This window comes from Castor canadensis, chromosome 15 (assembly GCF_047511655.1).
Source record: "Castor canadensis chromosome 15, mCasCan1.hap1v2, whole genome shotgun sequence".
NCBI lineage: Eukaryota > Metazoa > Chordata > Mammalia > Rodentia > Castoridae > Castor > Castor canadensis.
In genome coordinates, this window is record NC_133400.1 from 54,588,590 (window position 1) to 54,608,261 (window position 19,672).

Below are 19,672 nucleotides of genomic sequence, written 5' to 3' on the forward strand. Positions count from 1 at the left end.
AACACACATGCTGCCTCCTCCCCATTCCTCAGGGAGTTACCGACAAAAGCTGTGTGTCCAGAACACTCCAGACAAAGGTCTATTCACTAGCTTCATGAAAAAGGAAGCAATCTAGGCATTGACATAAATAAAGAAAACAATTGTTACTGTGAATTTTTAACATTTCAAGTCTAGGTTGCCATGTAGACAATTTCTTTTTATCCCATAGTTCACAAACTTGAAGAATTTAAGGACCAACGTTTTTGTATCTTTATCTTTCTGGTATTGTGTATTTCAACATCTTTCAATTTGAACCCTCTTAGTTATAGCAGTGAGCTAAAAAAAAGTATTAAATGATCATGGTTTCTCTTGTTTATTCGCTCAGGTTTCATTATGTATTAAATCCACATCTTGATTCTTATTCCTCAGTTCTTATATTTCCCAAGTCCTTGGCTACTTATCTGCTTTTATTTTGTCCTGCTTTCTACTCTTTCCTCAACAATGTGTTTTTGTGAATATGTTTTCCTAAGAATGGAATTCACAGTGCAAAGATACAACTCTAAAAGGTGCTGTAAAGAAACCAAAATAGTATTAGATCATCCTTTTCCCCAAGGCTCCTTTTTGATATTCACTATGACAGGAAACTTGATTTTGTCTTTGAACAAAATTCATATAATTTTTATTCAAGATGTATTTTTTTTTTTTTTGGTACTGGGGCTTGAACTCGGGGCCTACAACTTGAGCCACTCCACCAGCCCTTTCTTTTTTGTGAAGGGTTTTTTCGAGATAGGGTCTCGCTGACCTATTTCCCTGGGCTGGCTTCGAACCGTGATCCTCTTGATCTCTGCCTCTTGAGTAGCTAGGATTACAGGTGTGAGCCACTGGTGCCCAGCACAACACATGCTTTTTAACACATATACCTTGGCATATATTGGATAGTCAGTATATCTGCAAATATTCACATAGTAAAAATGCAAACTATCAAAAAAAGGAAGTCATTCATAAAATCAGTACAGTAACTTGGAAAAAAATTATCTTTTTTTTGAGTAGTACTGGGGTTTGAACTCAGGGTCTCACACTTGGTAGGCAAGTGTTTTACCACTTGAGTCACAGATCCAGACCCCAAATGATCTTTTACATGTAGCATCAAGAGCAAGTATGAATATTGTCATATTTCTCAGCAAGGTGTAGTGGAAAATGGAACTGGCTTCTCCTTTATATCAATTCTGAAGTGCCAGGCATCTATTCAGAGTCTAGCTCTGTTATTTGTCACTGATACGGGTGTAAGGCTCCTCACCATCCATCCAGGATGCTTGAAATGTCCACCACATTCAAGAAAGCATGAGCAGAAGTCAAAGACCATTTGGAATAACCTGGAAGAAAACCCAAGTCTTGGATATAATTTTCATTCTGAGAACACTTGCTATTTATCAAACATTTCAAGTGTCTGTGCTATCATTTCTCCTCACAGCACAAAAACACCTTTAGTCTTGTTTGAGTTCATTCAATTCCTCTCATTTTTTAAGTTGAGAATGTCCGTTTTGATTATGTGTAGAGCTATCAGGGGCATGAGAGGGAAACATTTGAGAAGTGGAACTCATGGCCTAAGGACATTATAGAATTCATGGTAATTAAACACTTTATTTTTCCTTTGCCAACACAGAGACTGCAAACAGTGGCTCCAGCCCCAAGTTTGGAGGTGAGAGAAATAACTCAATCTATTGCTCCACTAGGAAGTTTATCTGCAAATAAGATTATCTTACTGACATTTATAGTTGTCAGAGCACACGTGTTGACTGTATTTTCTGGGTGTATAGAAGGCCTGGGTAGAATTATACACTTTTTTTGCTCAGCCCTCATTGTTATCTAAGACATATGTGGTTCTAAATATAGTTGTGACTATAACTCTTAACAAGGATCAGAATTATGATCTTGAGCTCCTGAGCATAAGGATTCAGATAAGCACATGTGTCTATTAACACTTCAGTTAAATAAAATTAAAACATCAGTTACCAATAGCCTTATTTCAAGTGTTCCATAGTTATATCTCAGTCCTTGTGGAATTTAGCATCTACTACTTAAAACAAGAAGAGTACTGGAAAGAAGGAGCTAAAAGATGCCCTTGGCTGAGTGGGTACTATATTGGACAGTGCAGAAGACTCCATGCTAGCTACATCATTCATACTCAGAGTCTGTGAACCAACAGCACCAGCATCCCCTGGGAGCTTGTAAGACAGGCAGAACCTCAGCTCCCCAAATCTGCTTAGTGAGTCTGTTTTTTACAAAGATCCCCAGATAATTTGTGTGACATTCACATTTAAGAAGCACTGGTCTAGACAATCAAGGTACACACCCTGAGGTTTAGAAAAAGGAAAGAATTGCATCCAGGACATCAAGGTTGAACTCAACAGGTACAGAGTCACTTCCTGCAGGAGCTTCTTAAAACTGAGGAAAACATCAGGTTCCCTCCCTCCAACTGTAACCTAATAACCAATGTCTATGAGCTTGCTGGTGATCACACATGTCTTCCTCTTGACTCCTTCATAAAAATAGCTAAACATTTATTAAGCTTTTACCCTGAGTCACACTTCATTCTAGGGGCTTCATAATGTTTTGATTCATTAGTCCTCACAAACAACCCTACAGGTGGCTTTTATCATTCACTTTATTTTACAGTTGAGGATTTGGAGACACAAAGAAGGTCACAATGGATAAGCCCAAAGTCCAATTCAGGTGCCTGGAGAGGCCAGGCCATACGATCCAGTTCCTGGGAAGCTTAGCCTAGCCTAGGCTAGCAGTTCCTAGGAAGCTCAGCCTTGGGGTTTTCTCCCCAAGCGCTCTTAGCTCCAAAGCAAACTCAGATTCCACAGCGAGGAGATCATTCCTTATGTGTTGTGTGCTCCTCCTGGTTCCACTTAGCATCCTAGAAGGCTCTAAGTTGGGAGTTGATGGCTTAGTTTGAGAGGATGACCTGGCAGAGCACCTCCTTTCCTTTCTATTTTGTCTCCCTGCACTTGTCCTATTGCTGAGCTCCTTTTTTCCCTCAATTCCCAGGATAATCCAAGAAAGAGACAGAAAAAGCTGCCTGTTAAATTCATGCCAAAATCCTAATGCAACCTCCCTAGGGAATTCGGGCCCACCAGGAACAACAACAAAAGCATCAGCTGTTTCCTGCCCCTCCAAGGCAGGGTGAGTCATCACTTTTTCCCCCCAGCAGAGTCCTGGCTCCTTCATTCTCTCACCAAATGCTTCTGCCCCAAATTCCCAGAACATCCTGTCAAGGCTGAAGAGCCATCCATTTTGTGTCTCCTTTGAATCTCATGAATTAAAAATGACTGTACTTAAAGCCCCAAAGTGCCCACTAACAGACTTGAAATTAACTCTGTGGACCTTTGGCAGACACCAAATTCTCCCTATGCATTAAGCCCAATGTGGGGGCTGGGGTCTGGTAGGGCCTTTCCTCTCTGGTGGCTTAAGAGGCATATGCAATGAAGCTAGCTTATGCACACATAGGTATGGCATATTTGTGACATATTGCTCAGAACCAACACCAAGGGCACCTATTAGCTCTTCCTGTCAGTAATCTGCTTTTTTTAAATAGTAGATGATAAATTCTGGAAGTTGCTGAAACAGTGTCTCTGTCTCCTCATGGGTGCTCAGGAGACGGTTCTGCATGCAGTAGACACTCAATAAATGTTTATTAAGAGGGAAAACACAAATGAATGGGTATCCCAATAATTACTATTACTATTCAGCATCTAAAAGGAGTTTCATGTTATGTTGTAGTTCTCCAGGCTTCATCTCCAATCAATGTAAGGTATTGTATAAGACTTCAGATAATAAATGCTTATGTTAGTCCTGTTTAATAACTGGAAAGGCAGAAGTTGAGTGAGGTGATGATTTGGCTGCAACTCAATGTTGCAGGTTTTCTGTGTTTGCACTTTGAAGCTTTATTGTCTAGAAAGAATAGAGATAAAAAAGGAAAGAGTATTGTAAACAGTCTCTTGGTCTGGCTGATTTAAGTCCATCTCAGGGCAATCTGAGATAAGAAAATTATGTTTGTTGTGTGGCTGCAGAATTTTCCAGGGGGCAGAAGGGACAGGCCTCAGGGGTCTACACAGACTGCTGTTTTTTTTTTTTTTTTTTTTTTTTTCATGAGGAACCTGGAAAGGAGAAAGGATTGAGAACTGAGTGGTAGAAGCCACTTTGGGATGGGCTCGTGCCAAGGCCGGCCTCTCTAGCGTCCATCTCTGTCAACACACAGCTCCAGAACACAGACAAGAGCACTTATCTTAAATATTTGCCAATGCCTTCCTTCACCCTCATGGAAACTGGGAGGAAGAATTTCGGGGAGGAGACCATTACATCATGCTCACATTTGCTCTCCTAGCTCTGAACTGGGCTGCACCCTTTATTGTTACTTGGCATTCTGCAAACACCCACATTTAGCTTTCCCCTTCAAGCCAGTGAATAACTGGGTTTCTTTATGTCTACATGACAGTAATCCTTAAATGCCTCATTAGAAAACCAGCATATTTGAGATCATTGTGTCTGTGGGTCATTATGTAAAGACAGACTTTCCAAACATCCTCTCAGGGAAGGCCATTTGCTCCATGGACTTAAGAGCTGCTGTCATCAGCACATAGCTCAGACAAGCTATGAGATCCGTGACAGGGACAACAGGGAACTTTCCATCTCAGATAGAAGCCAGGTGGCACAATGGCTTATGGATGACTTGGAACTTTTAAAAATCTTTGACAAACTTTAAGAGTTTAAATTATTATGATTATAGTAGTAGTAGCTATTATACATAGCACTTGACTTTTTCAAACTCACATGGTTAACCCCAGGAAAATCAATCTTTTCCCCTGTGTCCTTATCGAGAGTTTATCTCTAACTGGGATGGAGACAGAACACTCAGTTTAAATCAGGTGTTCTGAGTTTGAATCCCGATCTATCATTTACTAGTAGTTGGGCCTAAAATACTTACTCAAAAGATTTTATTCTTGCCACACATGGTGGTACTCACCTGTGGTGCCAGCACTCGGAAGGCTGAAGCAGGAGGATCTCTAGTTCCAGGCCAGCCTGGCCTACATAAAGAGACCCTTTTTTTCAAAAACAAGACAAAATATTTTATTCTCTGAGCATTGGTTTAGCGATTTGCAAAATAAAGATAATCATTAAATTTACCTTAGACATTTATTCTGAAGGATTATATGAGATCCAGACAGGAAATTAGGCTTTCAGTCAACACTTGATGAATGAATTACTCTGTGATGAATCAGTCACATGTCTCAACTAGAATGCAAGCTTCCTGTCAGTGACACAACAGGTCTTACTCATCTTTGCATCCCTGGAACCCAAACCTTAATGGGACTGAATAAATATCATAAAATAAATGAATAAATTTACTCATTCATTCACTAAATGGAAAGAGTCCTGTAGTTCACCACACTGGTAGGGCCACTAGTCTGAGGTATGAGGTCAAGCCCTGTGGAGCTGGAGAGAGCTGATATGCCAGGTGTTAGGAGCCAGTGACAACAATAAGCCAAATGACAGCAAATGTCCACTGCTGAGGAATCCTGAGCAAAACACTCCTGCAGTTTTATGGCTCTGGAAGAAGAGGGTGGGGGGTGCGGGGAAGAGGGAGTGGGGGAAAGGATTAGGAGAGAAAATCACTGTATACTAAGTCACAGCAGACAAAACTCCACCTTTTGTATGGACATCTTGGCAGAGTTAACTTTGCTGAAGTCACCCCAGTAATGAGGCCTGTAAATGGAGGCAGCTGGGCTAAAGGTACAGCTATGTGTAAGGCCAAGGCAGGCCAGCAGAGCCTGAATTCTTGACTGCAGCTTCCTCCAGGGACTCAAAGGTGCTTGCTGTTCACCAAAGCTGGGCTGGGGAGGCCAGTGTTCTACGGGGAGGCCTGCTGGACCAGGCCTTTGTAATGCCTCTGGTTGTCCAGGAGCCAGACTCTTCTGCAGTGTGTTGCATTCAACAGATAATATAGCTATAGGCTTTTTAAAAAATCATTTTTACATTTATTCACATGTATATACATTGCTTGGGCCACCTTCTCCCCTCCTCCCCGTCGCTTCTCGGCACAACCTGTTCTGCCCTCTTGTTCTCCAATTTTATTGAAGAGAAAACATAAGAGATAATAAGAAAGACATATCGTTTTTGCTAGTCTGAGATAAAGATAGCTATACAGAGAGATTCCTAGCGTTGTTTCCATGTACATGTGTATTAACTCACATTGGTTCATCTCTACCAGTTTAAACTTACTATATTCACTCTTATACAGTGAGCACATCAACCACATTTAGGTTTTAGGTTTCTTTCCCTTTCCTTATTCCTCCGGTGTGCATTCTCTCCTTCATGTGTGACCCATGTCCAATAATATCACTGCATTTGTTTTAGGTCATAATCTGCATATGAGGAAGAACATGTGATTTTTTTAACCATAGATTTAATGAGGTGTCTAAGTTGACTTGATTTGGTGAGTGCAGAGCTGGAATCAGAACAAAGTTCTTTTGTCTCACCAGAGTGGATATGTGAAGAGTTGTAGCCTCTGATGTTATGGGAAGTTCCTCTTCTCCCTTAGGAAGTGGTTCAGTCCTGGCTAGCCAGAATGAATCAACTTCCTAAGTCTGTTGTATAGGCAGTATTTGGAGCTTGTCACCATTGTCCCCTGGTGTTTTACCTGTGATATATACAAAAGGGGGCTTTGCAGATGTAATTAAGGTTATTGCAATTGACCTTAAAATGAAGAGATTATCTTGGATTAGCTGGATGGGCCAAATGTAATGCAGAGAGCTTTTAGCATCAGAGCAAAATAGAATCCAGTTAGAGACATGCAGCAGAGAGGAAGCAGAGGGTTGAAGCTGGAGAGGGATTTGATGACCTGCTACAGGCTTTGAAGAAAGACAAAGCTATGAGCCAATGAAGTAGTGGCCTCGAGAAGCTGAGCAAAGGCACAGGGACATCAGTGCTACAATTACTTAAGAAGGGACTAAATTCTGCCAATTTAGTGGGGCAAACAGGGAATTCTCCCTAGGAACGCAGACTGGCTGACACTTTGATTTCAGCTTGGCTAGACCCTAAACGGAGTACTGAAGTAAACCTTCCTGGACGTAGGATGTACAGAAGCTGTGAGATTAAAAAAAAAAAGGCTTTTTGGTTTGCATTTTTTTTTTGTGTGTGTATGTGTTTATTTGTTTTAAGGTGCTGGGAATTGAAACCAGGGCTTTGCAAGTACTAGGCAAGCACTCTATCATTGAGCTACATCTCCAACAGGGTGCTGTTTAAAGCTACTGAATTTATGGTCATTTGTTAAGGGTATAGTGTTATGATCCACCCTGCTCACTGTCTTCACCATCCCAATGATTCTCAGAACTGGCAACCACTTGCATAGTCAATTGGTCCTTTTTGGAATTCTAAAGAATGTGGTTGCTAAGCCCTGTCCAGACATACATGAGTACAGCTCAAAGTTCATTAGGAGCTACTGGATTAGGAAGGCATTGATTGGGCCTACTACTCTGAGGTCAGGAGGCTAATAGTGGCATCATTATCTCTTCTATCTGTGACATACTCAGTGGAAAACTTTCAGGTTAAGGAATGAAGATTGCCAGATAAAATACAGTTAAATTTGGATTTCAGTTTACAAAGACAAATAACTTTTTAGTATGTCCCCAATATCACAGGGAACACACTTACACAAAAAAAATACTAGTTTTTTTTTTCTTTAAAGTCTGGTAATTCTACAAGGAGTGAACACTAAAAATTACAGTTTTCTGGGGCAAGTAAAACTTACCAGAAAAGTCGCAAGTGTTGACCTAAATTCGATCTTCTTTTTCTAGGACCAGTGCCCCTTTGTTCCTGCCACAACCAAATCTGGTATCAGGAAAGGATCTTATGTCAGATACACTTCAGTGGGAATTTCTGTCAGCAAATCTATATTACAATGTGGAATGAAAGTATTTGCTTCCTGTTAAAGTAAGACTGGGTGTCACTGAGCAGCTGGTTGATGTGTCTTCAGTCTGGGTTCCTTCTCAGGGTGGAGTGCTACAGTGTGGATCTTGGATGTCCCCTAATGGTCTGTGTATTAAAAGCTTGGTCCCCAGCCCTTGTGACAATATTGGGAGATGGTGGAATCTTTAGGAGGTGGGCCCTAGTTGGAGGAAGTTAGGTCATTGCAGGGCATGCACTGGAAAGGGATATTGGGACCCTGAGCCCTACCGTCTCCCCCATGTCTCTTTGCTTCCTGAATACCATGAGGTGAACAGTCCTCCTCTGTCATGTGTTCCTGCCATAATGTACTGGGCTGCCATAGGCCCAAAGCCATGGACTGAAACCTCTAATACCAGGAGACAAAATAAACTTTCCTCCCTTCAAATTGATTATCTCAGGGATTTTTTCCACAGTAGCAGAAAGTTGACTAATATGGGGGATGGGGGAAAATATGGGTTTTTGGGGTCAGACATACCTGTCTTCAGATCCTGGTTTTACTATTCTCTGCTTTGTGATTTAGAGTAATTAGTATTTCTCGGCACATTTGTTTCTGCTTATGGTACATTTATCTTTAGGATTGTTGTGAGGACTGAAATATATCTATTCATGTAAAGTACCTGGCACATTGTAGGTGCTTGGTATGTATTGTTTTTCTTCCTGAGCTTGGACCTAAATGGCCATCTGCTTGTTCTGTGCAGTGACAAAGATGACCATGTCTATCTAAGTCCCTCTCCAATCACCCATCTAAGCACTAGCCTATAACATTAAAGAAGCAAAGATTGCATGCTGAAGTTTATAGAAGGAATAGCTGTAATTTATCTATACAAACTATCTATTGGGTTCACTATAATGGTAGAAAACTCTTATAAAGAATATATGATGTGTGGTGGTCAGCCCACTGTCACTGCCCTCACCAGCCATGGTCCTGGCCTAAGGCTTGCAAGTTGGCATCCGAGGCTCTCTATGTGGCCTGGTCCTGATGGTTGCTGTGGTGGCCCTGGCAGTAGCAGATCTCCTGGCCACAGTGCCACAGGCATCAGAGGCAGTAGGGCCTACTACCCTTGGAGTCTTCTACCAACTGCACTCCTGCTGGATGCTGTGCCAAAACAACAGTTGCACCATTGGATGGAGTAAGTTTTGTTGCAAGCTCACAATCACCATTACAAACATTTAGGAGTATTTTCCACACTGTGTGCTGCTCCCCCCAAAGGAAGGACACCTTGGATTGTATAAAAGGAAATGGTGCTGTGATGATTTGCATCTTTCCCTGTGGTGCAATCCAATTGATGGCATTTGAGCATTATAAAATGTTCATTACTACAAAACTGGGAGTTTCTGATTGTGTGCACATATTTAATGGCTGGATCCATGGCCAATACAACAGCAGTTACATGTACCTACCCACTTGACGTGGTTAGAGTACCGCTAGCATTCCAGATGAAAGGAAGGCTTACCTATACAGGAATTATGCATGCATCCAAACTAATTTATGCAAAGGAAGATGGTCTCCTTGGATTTTACAGAGGCCTAATGCCTAATATAGATTAGGAATGGCTCCATATCCAGGTGTTTCATTCTTTACTTTTGGTACCTTGGGCTTTCCCATTCTCCCCCCTTCTTGGAAGACTTTTGTCAGACAATTCTAATGTCCTAATTTTGAAAACTCACATAAACTTACTTTGTGGTGATATTGCTGGATCAATAGCACAGACAATATCCTACTCATTTGATGTAACTCATTGGTAAAAGCAATTAGGAACTGTTCTGCCAGAATTTGAAAAGTGCCTTACCATGTGGGAGACTATGAAGCGTGTCTATGGGCAGCATGGAGTTTGGAAAGGACTGTCGTGGCTTATCTCTTAATTACATTGGCTGCACTCCCTCTCAAGCAGTGGCTTTTACAACATATGACCTTATGAAGCAGCATTGTCACCTCAACTGAAAAAAAACTTATAGTCTTGGTTTCTTTTACATAATAAAGTCTCAGAGGGAAAAATAAAAATAAAATACTACCTTAATTATGGGAGAAACAATACTTGACGGGGAATATTTGTCTTGTCACAGGAACCACTGGTATTTTAGTACTTGGTTTTTTGTTGTTGTTGTTGTTGCTTTTTGAGACAGGGTCTCACTGTGTAGCCCAGGCTGGCCTGGAACTCTAGATCCTTCTGCGTCAGCCTTCCAACCATGCCCAGCATGCCCTAAGTCACAAATCAAAAGTGATTAAAATACTTTTGATGCCAAACCTTATACCTTTTAATGCTGAAAGAAATTCTTAAGCAAACGCTGGCTATTCAGCACGGTTATTTGAAAGCATCTTAAAGTGTTCTCTGGAAGCAGAAGGAACTTTATAATAGGGTTCAAGAGGTTGCTGGTAGCTTTGCCATTCTGTTCCAAACTTTTAATTGTAATCATGATTTTTGTTGTTGTGTGCTTCCACATTAGTTCCATTAAGTTACATTCTTAGTCTGTAACTGTGATTTTTTTTTCTTTCTTTCTTTCTTTTTTTTTTTTTTTTCTGTATTAGGGTTTGAAATCAGGGCCTCACATTTGGTAAGCAGGTACTCTACTATTTGAGCCACTCCACAATCCCTTTTTTGTGCTCAGTATTTTTGAGATAGGGTCTCACAAACTATTACTCAGGGACTAGCTTTCACTGTGATTCTCCTGAATCTGCTGCCCAAGTAGCTAGGATTACAGGTGTGAGCCATAGGTGGCTGGCATGATTTTCTTTTCTTTTTCTTTTTCTTTCTTTCTTTTTTTTTTTTAATGTAGTGCTAGGTATCAAATCCAGGGCCTCATACGTGCTGAATGCATACTCTACCAATGAGCTACATCCCTAGCTTTTGCAGTGGTGTTTTATCCTTTGTGTGTGTGTGTGTGTGTGTGTGTGTGTGTGTGTGTGTGTGTGTGTTCAAACCTGGGGCTTCAGTATGTTAGACAAGTGCTCAACCTCTGAACATCTTTTCCAGCCCTCTAACCTCGATTAGTAGGATTCAGAACCAGGCTTGGTTACAGTGCAGCAGAATGATGAGAACTGAATTATGTTTAAGCTCTATGAAACAGCCAACATGGAAGTATTCTGTCATAATTCTGTTCCACTGGATAAAAGGACAATCATTTTTTCCTTCATTTTTAAAAAAAGTTTTTTATTTTTGCCATTGTGGGAATGGAACCTAGGGTCTCACACATGCTAGGTAAGTGCTGTACCACTAAGCTACACCCTAGCTCTGCTTCATTTTTTTCATAAAAATCAGTGTTGTATTTAAAAAACAGAGACTGAAAAAATAAGGAAGTATCAAGTTTTTCTCAAAGTTATTAACCAGGTACTAGAGTGATTTACATGTATTTTTAAAAGTCAGTGTGTTTCAAGCCAGGTGCCAGTGGCTCATGCCTGCAATCCTAGCTGCTCAGGAGGCAGAGATCAGGAAGATCATGGTTAAAGCCAGCCTGGACAAAGAGTTCTCGAGACTCTATGTCGAAAAACCCTTCACAAAAATAGGTCTGGTGCAGTGGCTCAACGTGAAGGACCTGAGTTCAAGTCCCAGTACCACAAAAAAAGTCAATGTATTTCCCAAAGTCAGTAATAACAAATACTGAATGTCTTCCTCTCAAAAACAGAGTAGTACTCTGCACACGTTTATGTTAGATGATTTGGTGTATACTAGAAGATTTATTCAAGTGGACTATGAAATATCCATTAATATATATTGGAATATCAAAGGATGTTTCAGAGGTATTAAGTCATGATATGAGTTCTTCCACATAAAGTAATTTTAGTGCATTATAAACTTAAGTAAAAATATAACGTGATTTGAATGTTATCCTTCATAGTAAGAAAGTTGTTTAAAAATGTAAGGATTCTAAGTATTGTTTATAGCATTTTCTATGTTTTATTTTAAACGTATCAATAAGAGCAGGAAACAGTTAAAGTTCTATCTTTAAAAATAGTGGTTTATAGTATTGACATGATTTCTAAGATATTAGAAAACAAATTTGCAAGTGTTATTTCTGCATCAGTTTTTATTTTTCTGTCATATGTTAGTAAAAATTGATGAGTTTGTTTCATTTTAAGAGTCTTTATTTTAAAAACTAAATATGTATTTGTATGATTTGTAAGTGTCCAGCAAATAAAAAAATATATGTGTTTCTAAAACTATTTTGTATATTCTCATTTCTGGACCACACTATAGCTAATGACTGACATTGAGATAATTTAAATGTCTGAAATAAGTATCTCACTTATGTTATCTATATAGAGGAACTGCAAACAGTTTTTTAAATAAAAAATTTGCATTCTATGTCTTATAGAATTCCTAGGATATTAAAATAAATTTTATCCCCAGGTTGATGCTTAAAAAAAAAGAATATATGATGATGCTTGGATATGGTGCCAAAGGAGATTTTAAATGCTTCACTCTTATTAACCTGGTGAGCACTCACACAGCCCCATGAAGAGACCCTACGTCATCACTCATTCCGACCCACCTTTTAATGGAAATTGGCATCCAGGAGATGAAGGCCCTGGATGGTCATATAATGTACCCCAATCTGTCAAAAACAGATTTTTTTACCCAGGTAATTGGGTCCAGAGTTCTTTTCATTCATCACCTCACTTTATCTACTGTGTGTCAGGGTCTCTGATTTATGGCTCTTGTCTCCTTTAATCCCCATTAATAACCTATCAAGTAAGAATTTCTATAATTTTTCCCTTCTTACAGTGTGACCTGCTGCTTGTCAGTGGAGGAGTCCACCTCGGAGAACAGAGAGTTAAGATGATACAGGTATGCAAAGCTTTTTGAACCTTAGTAACGTTATATTTAACTTGTGTATTTGTGTATGTTTCATCCTAGAGAGGGCAAACCTCACAGGATTGACACAATTTGACACTCTTGTGCTTGAGGACATCATTTGTTCTAGAGTGTTCCCTTGGGGACTCAGAGAAGTTCCACCCAAGCCTCGGAGGAGCTGCCTTTCTGGCCTCTCTCAGAAGCTCTCTTTTCAGCATGATGGGTGATCACCCCCTGAAACAGGATCCCGCGAGACAGGTTGTGTTCAACTCCTGTGATGCAGCAGTCTCTTGTGGGGTTTTTTTTTGTGTGTGACAAGTGAATCAAGTTTCCTTTAAAAACACTGATGCCAAAAGGGAGAAAGAAAAAATAAAAGTTCTGGCATGACTTTGGAGAACAATTCTTTGTCCTCCCAGACAAAATGCCCAGAAGGGAAAGTTGGCAGCTCAGCCTGAAAGATGACTGCATCAGACATCTGCACAGGGAGGAGATAAAAACCACAAAGTGGGGAGCAACTCACTCAATCTACACTGGTGGTGGGGGGTGGGGAACGTTTGAATCCAGGTCTCAGCCTCCCAGGGTGGGATCGTGTTGCCTCATCATGACGACACTCAAGCCATTCCCACGCCTGTGGCCCAGTTTTGGAATGACTTGGCAATGGGTACAGAAGCAAATTCTAAATAAATTACTCTGTGACTCAGACTGTTAATCTCTGTTTTGACAACCAACAATAAGCCCTTAGAGTTCCAAGGGTTTATATTTGGAATAAAAATGTCATAACATAATGCAAAGTTCTCCTTAATTTATTCTACTGCCCCCCCAAAAGTGCCACTTGTGGACAAGCAAAGGAGCAGTATTTGGGTACAAATAGCAAGGCTGAAGCTTTGGAGAAGAAGTTCAGGATGTAGACTCTATTGTCAGATACCGTGTGACTATACCCACTGTTATCTGTAAGTGGCAAAAATAATTCTACCCACTTTATAGGGCTGTTATGGTTATCCAATAAGATGGAAAGTTCTAGCATGGTTTCCCCCCCAAAATTCAGGCAATTTGTATTTATGCTTGTATTTGTAAACAGAGTTTCAGAGCAAAATGAAATAAAAGACAAAAAAGAAGAGAAAGTCCTTTGATCCTGCCTGTTAGTTATTTCTTACAGGTGAGGTATTTATAGTTATCTGCACGCCTGGGAGATCTGAGGAAGCAAGTAGAAGTCTTCTACCAAGGCATTGAACAGGAGTGTTGCTGGCTAGAAACAGTACCCCAGTCCTTTCACAGGGAACTGTAGGATCTACAGCCCAGGAGCATTTTCTTTCTTTGATACGAGTTGCTGTGAGAAGAAAAAATTAACAGGGATTAGCAGTAGATGACCTTCAGAAGGTTTCCATCAATGACAAAAGGCTCACATTGTGTGACATCCTCCCATTCAGTGTATTTTTTTATCGTTGTTGCTGATGTTATGATTGTTTATCTATCTGATTTCTGTTTGGCTTTCTCAGTCAGCTTTGTGTTATCTGAAAATTGGTCCGTGAAGTGAAAACGGACCACTTTTCACTTTGTTTTTCCTCTGGCTACAGATGAAATCACTCAGGTTTACCATCTGCTAGCATTTCTGAATTCAAAAAGGAGTTTCACAAAAGTTTATCAAAATTCTAAGAAGTTCTTTTGACTCCCATCTCAAATACATCCTGTGATGCTGTGTCGATTCACCTGCTGGACTTGGAATGGCTTTGGCCAGGAGCCATGATTTGTCAGCCCTGCTGCTTCCTCTCTCATGTCTAATTTTTAACCTCCTACTTCTTTTTTGCAATGTTTTATGTTCTTTTGTAGTATTTTTCTCTTTTTTTAAACCTATTATTCCCATATACTCATGTTCAGAGCAGAATTATTTTCTATAACTGAGGTGTGGAAGCAACCCAAGTGCCCATTGATGGATGAAAGGAGGCAAAAAAATATATGTCACATATTTTATTCAGCCTTAAGAAGAAAGGAGCTGGGCATGGTGGCACATGCCTATATAGCTGAGGCAGCAGGATCATGAGTTTGAGGACAGCCTAAGCTACATAGTGAGACCCCGTCTCAAAAAACAAAGAGTTGGGGATTGTAGCTCAATGGTACAGCACTTTCCTAGCATGGGCAAGGACTTGGGTTCTGCTAAAAAAGAGAAATTCAGCAATATTCTGTTACAAGGATGAAACTTGATGACATAATGCTAAGTAAAATAGGCCAGTCATAAAAATAATGAAGTCTCTGACTTAATAATCCAACTTACAGTTTTCAACTTTACAATGATGTGAAAACATACCAATACAACCATTCTGTTTCCCACTTTCAGTATATTATTCAATAAATCACATGAGATACTCAATACTTTACTATAAAATTAGCCTTATGCTAGATGATTTTGCCCTAATGGAGGCTACATTAAGCATGTTTAGGTAGGTTATGCTGTCATATCTGGTAGATTTGATATATTAAATGTGTTTTTTACTTATTCTGTTTTCAATGTAATGAGTTTTATTAGGGCACAGCCTTTTGTGATTTGAGGAGAATTGCATTATATGACTCCACTTCTGTGAGGTACTTTCATGATTATGTCATTCTGTGGGAGAACTGGATGCTCTTTAAGGGACATCTAATGAAATTTTTCTGTCCAGAATCTCTTCCATCTTCTATTAACTACATTTTTTGTCCCAACTCCACTTGGTGGGTGGAAAGAGGGGAGGATTGTCAGTCACAACACCCACTTTCAGGCAGCAGTGGATTTAGATATCGGAGAGATTCCTTATTCCTTGGATCTTGAGCTCTAAGATTGTTATTGCTTTGTTATGTTGCATGGAGGAGGTGTGGCTACTTTAGGATGAAGAGTCCAATCCATACAGAGAAGTAAAACTGAGCAATGAAGTTATGTGAATTAATAAATTTCTGACTTACTTGAACAGGTTTGGTTTAGGTTTCTATCACTTGCAACCAAAAAGTCCTAATTAAGATGTGATGTTGTCAGGCTGGTGGAGTGGTTCAAGTGGTAGAGTGGTAGTGTGCCTGCCTAGCAATCATGAGGCCCTGAGTTCAAACCCCAGGACCACCAAAAAAAAAAAAAAAAGAAAGATTTTAAAAAAGATACAATCTTCTCATTTTTTAAAACCTTGCATTCATATTTCATCATCGTGTACCACACACACTTTTTAAAAAACTGTATTCTGAAATATAAATATATAGAAGGTTGCAAAGATATTACAGGGAAATCAGTGAACATTTCACCCAGTTCCCGACAATGGCTACATATTTTAATTATAGTATAATATAAAAACCAGAAAGTTAACATTGGGACAATGTGTGTGTGTATTTCTATGTCATCTTACCACAGGTGCAGATTTATGAAACCATCATTGCATCAAAAGATGCAGGTATTCCACCATTACAAAAATGGGTCTTGTACTACCCCTTTATAGTATATAGCTCCTCACGATCTAATAGTGTCAACAATTTAGCAGTTTGAATGACGTGTACAAATTTTCTTTTACCACCTTACCTCTCTTCACATCACTTTAACTTCCCCTATTAAGGAGTGATTGTTTAAATATTTCCTTTACATACACTGGAATACATCAGAAATTGTTAATAATTTTGCTTCAACTGTTAAACATGATTCAGAAAATTCCAGAAGAGAAGGAAAGTCTATTGAATTTACCCATATTTAAAATTTTTGTCCCTAGTCATTCTCTCCATCTCGCAGTCTTTGTGTATCTTATATGTAACTTCCAGATTTCTATCTGCATTTGGATAACTAGAATAGGGAAAAGTACATCTAATGCCATCTTTCTGGAAAAAACATGAAAGGACACACATTTCTTCCCTTCTCCTCCTTCTTCTCGTTCTTCTTCTTCTCGTTCTTCTTCTTCTCGTTCTTCTTCTCCTCGTTCTTCTTCTCCTCGTTCTTCTTCTCCTCCTTCTTCTTCTCCTCCTTCTCCTTCTCCTCCTTCTCCTTCTTCTCCTCCTCCTCCTCCTCCTCCTCCTTCTTCTTCTTCTTCCTCCTCCTCCTCTTCCTCCTCCTCTTCTTCTCCTCGTTCTTCTTCTCCTCCTTCTTCTTCTCCTCCTTCTCCTTCTCCTCCTTCTCCTTCTCCTCCTCCTCCTCCTCCTCCTCCTCCTCCTCCTCCTTCTTCTTCTTCTTCTTCTTCTTCTTCTTCTTCTTCTTCTTCTTCTTCTTCTTCTTCTTCTTCTTCTCCTCCTCCTCCTCCTCCTCCTCCTCCTCCTCCTCCTCCTCCTCCTTCTCCTTCTCCTTCTTCTTCTTCTTCTTTCCAGAGCCTCATACATGCTACACAAGTGCTCTGCCACTGAGCTACATCTCTAGCCTGACTTCTGTGCAATCTTCTGTTTCTATCTCCAACAAAGCAATGATAATATATTGTAGTGTTTTTGTCCATCTCTGAATGCCTTCTCAGAAAACAAACTGTACTCAGATTTGATGATATATTTTTTAGATGACAGATCCAAAGAAAAGATACAGAGGTAAATTTTTATAGACATTAGCATGTTAGATTGTAACTCATAAGCCCTGTACTCTTAGAGGCTCATTTTTTTTTCTATAAGCTTTTCCAGGAATCTGTGCTAAATTGTAACATACTTTGATATTTAGGCATTTTCAATCATGCAATTCAAATTTATCTTTAGTTCTGGCCAAACAGTTTACACACTAAGTCGTATATAAACATGATGTAAACTGTTTGGGAGGAAAAAAAGATCTCTTTCCCAATGTCCAAACAAATCTCCAAAGCTCAGTAAACTGAATCTCCAGAGACAGAACTTTTTCATTCTGTATCACTAACTTCTAGCACAGAATAGAATTTGTGGTAGGTAAGGGAATTTTTTTTTTTTTTTGGTAAGGGAATTCTTAAGTATTAGTTTGAATTTTGTCTGTGAAGTAAAAGGAAGGGTCATTTACTGAGAAAAACTACTGATAGACATCTTGAGAGGTGATGGTTTGGAACACCCATTTTTTGCTTGCTATTTTAAAATATTAAATGATAGCTAGATATTAAATATACGGAAGGTGTATGGTGTGATGATTTGATATGCATGTACATTGTCCAATCACAATCAATTTAATTAACATACCCAAAAAAACACTCTCAAGTGCATTGAGTTGGCTTAAGAATCTTGACCTTAGCCTCTTCTTCTGCTAAAAAGACCACAGGTGTGCAGTACACATCTGCCTCATCTAAGCCTCTTCAGAACCCTAAGTCTGCAGGACTTGGAATTTCCTGGATTCCCTAGAAAAGCTTCCATGGAGGCAAGTCTCTGGTTATCTACCTATTGCTCTACCATGCACAATACAGAATATTATATACAGAAAAAAACACAATACTTTACAAATGTGAACATCATGCTTGGCTTTTTCCTGAGATTCAAAGAACTGATGAGACTTTGAATTGAGGATTTACAGAAAAACCCAGGGAGCCACATTTTGTGGCTCCTGCTAGTCTTTTCAGAATCTATAACTGCAAACAAGCATTAGCATCAAACCAGTGCTTATATAGACATCAGACACCTTGTTGACACAAGATCAAAAGCGAAAAGATCCAAAAGCAGTGAAAGATGATCAGTACCCACACACACCCTCCTCAGTGATGACCATACCTACAGCTGTCTATAAACTATGTACTGGAACAAGTTAGCTGATCAAGGACAGGAAATACACCTGGATCCAGTATTACTGCTCAAACAACAGATTTTTTTTCTCTCTATTCTGACCCCCAAAAGTTAGCTTGAGTCCAGCACTAATCAGCATGGGGGCATCAGGCTCCCTAGGGACCCTTTTTTGCCTTTGTAGGGTTTCTCTTCAGTTTGAATTCTCTGATTTCTTTTCAGTACTGGTGTTTGAACTCAGGGGCTCACACTTGCTAGGCAGGTATTCTACCACTTGAGCCACTCCCCTGGACCTTTTTGTGTGTGTGTTGGGCACTTTCAAGATAGGATCTTGCAAACTATTTGTCCAGGCTGGCTTCGAACTATGCCTCCTGAGTAGTAGGATTATAGGCATGAGCCGATGGAGCCCAGCTCTCTGATGTTTATTAAGGTAGGAAGGATGGACAAAGCCTTTGCCATATTCTTTATATGTAGGGTTTCTCTCCAATATGAATTATCTGGTGAAACACTCAATTTTTAAGAATAGATTAATGTGTATAGGATTGGGAAACTGAGGGAGGAAGGGATGTCTGGAGCTATTTCCAGATTTTTTGCTCAAGTGACTAGATGGTAGATGATTATCTAGAATAGTAAACAAGGGAGGAGCTTCTTACTTCGTAGGGAGAGATAACAAGTTCAATCGGGAACATGTTAACTTTGGTGACTATGTAGTCACAGATGAAGCTGTTTAGTGGACTGTTGTTTATATCAAGTTGTTGTCATTACCTGGGAGCATGTTGTTGGAACTATAAACTGTCTTTGCCTTTGTTGTTACCGATGAGAAGTATAAATGAGACTAGAAGATCAAGGATGGAACTCTGAAACACTGTCATTTAAGAGGCAGCTATATAAACAGAAACCTTAAAAAGAGACTGAGATCAGTGGCCAGATAAAAAGGACCAGGATTAGGAAGGAATGTCATAGAATCCAGGGAATACAGAAGTTCAAGAAAATAAATAATGGCATTAAGTGCTACAGAGGAATGAAGGGTAATTTAGATAGCAAAGGGAATCCTTTGAAGGTTTGCACTTTGAAGGTCAAGAGATTGGTGAGAGTCAGAATGCAGATGGTGATGGATTGAGAAGACAAAGGAAAAAGAGGAAGTGGCCATGTGAGGGAAGCCTACTCTTTGAAAAAGTTTATCCTGAAAGAAGTGAAGTGAGCAGTACTAAGGAACTAAGGACGAATACAAAAATAAATTTATTTCTCAT

The 19,672-nt window shown here is 39.7% G+C and overlaps 1 long non-coding RNA gene and 1 pseudogene across 1 annotated transcript in view; both read left to right on the forward strand.

Annotated features, from left to right (window-relative positions):
• LOC141417459 (uncharacterized) overlaps nucleotides 1-19,672 on the forward strand; it is a 159,382-nt gene that overhangs the window by 41,427 nt on the left and 98,283 nt on the right. Inside the window, exon 2 of the long non-coding RNA XR_012442021.1 lies at nucleotides 12,711-12,773. This is a non-coding gene — a long non-coding RNA (uncharacterized lncRNA). The remainder of the gene's footprint in view (nucleotides 1-12,710; nucleotides 12,774-19,672) is intronic.
• On the forward strand, nucleotides 9,274-9,931 carry LOC109682192 (solute carrier family 25 member 16 pseudogene; annotated as a pseudogene).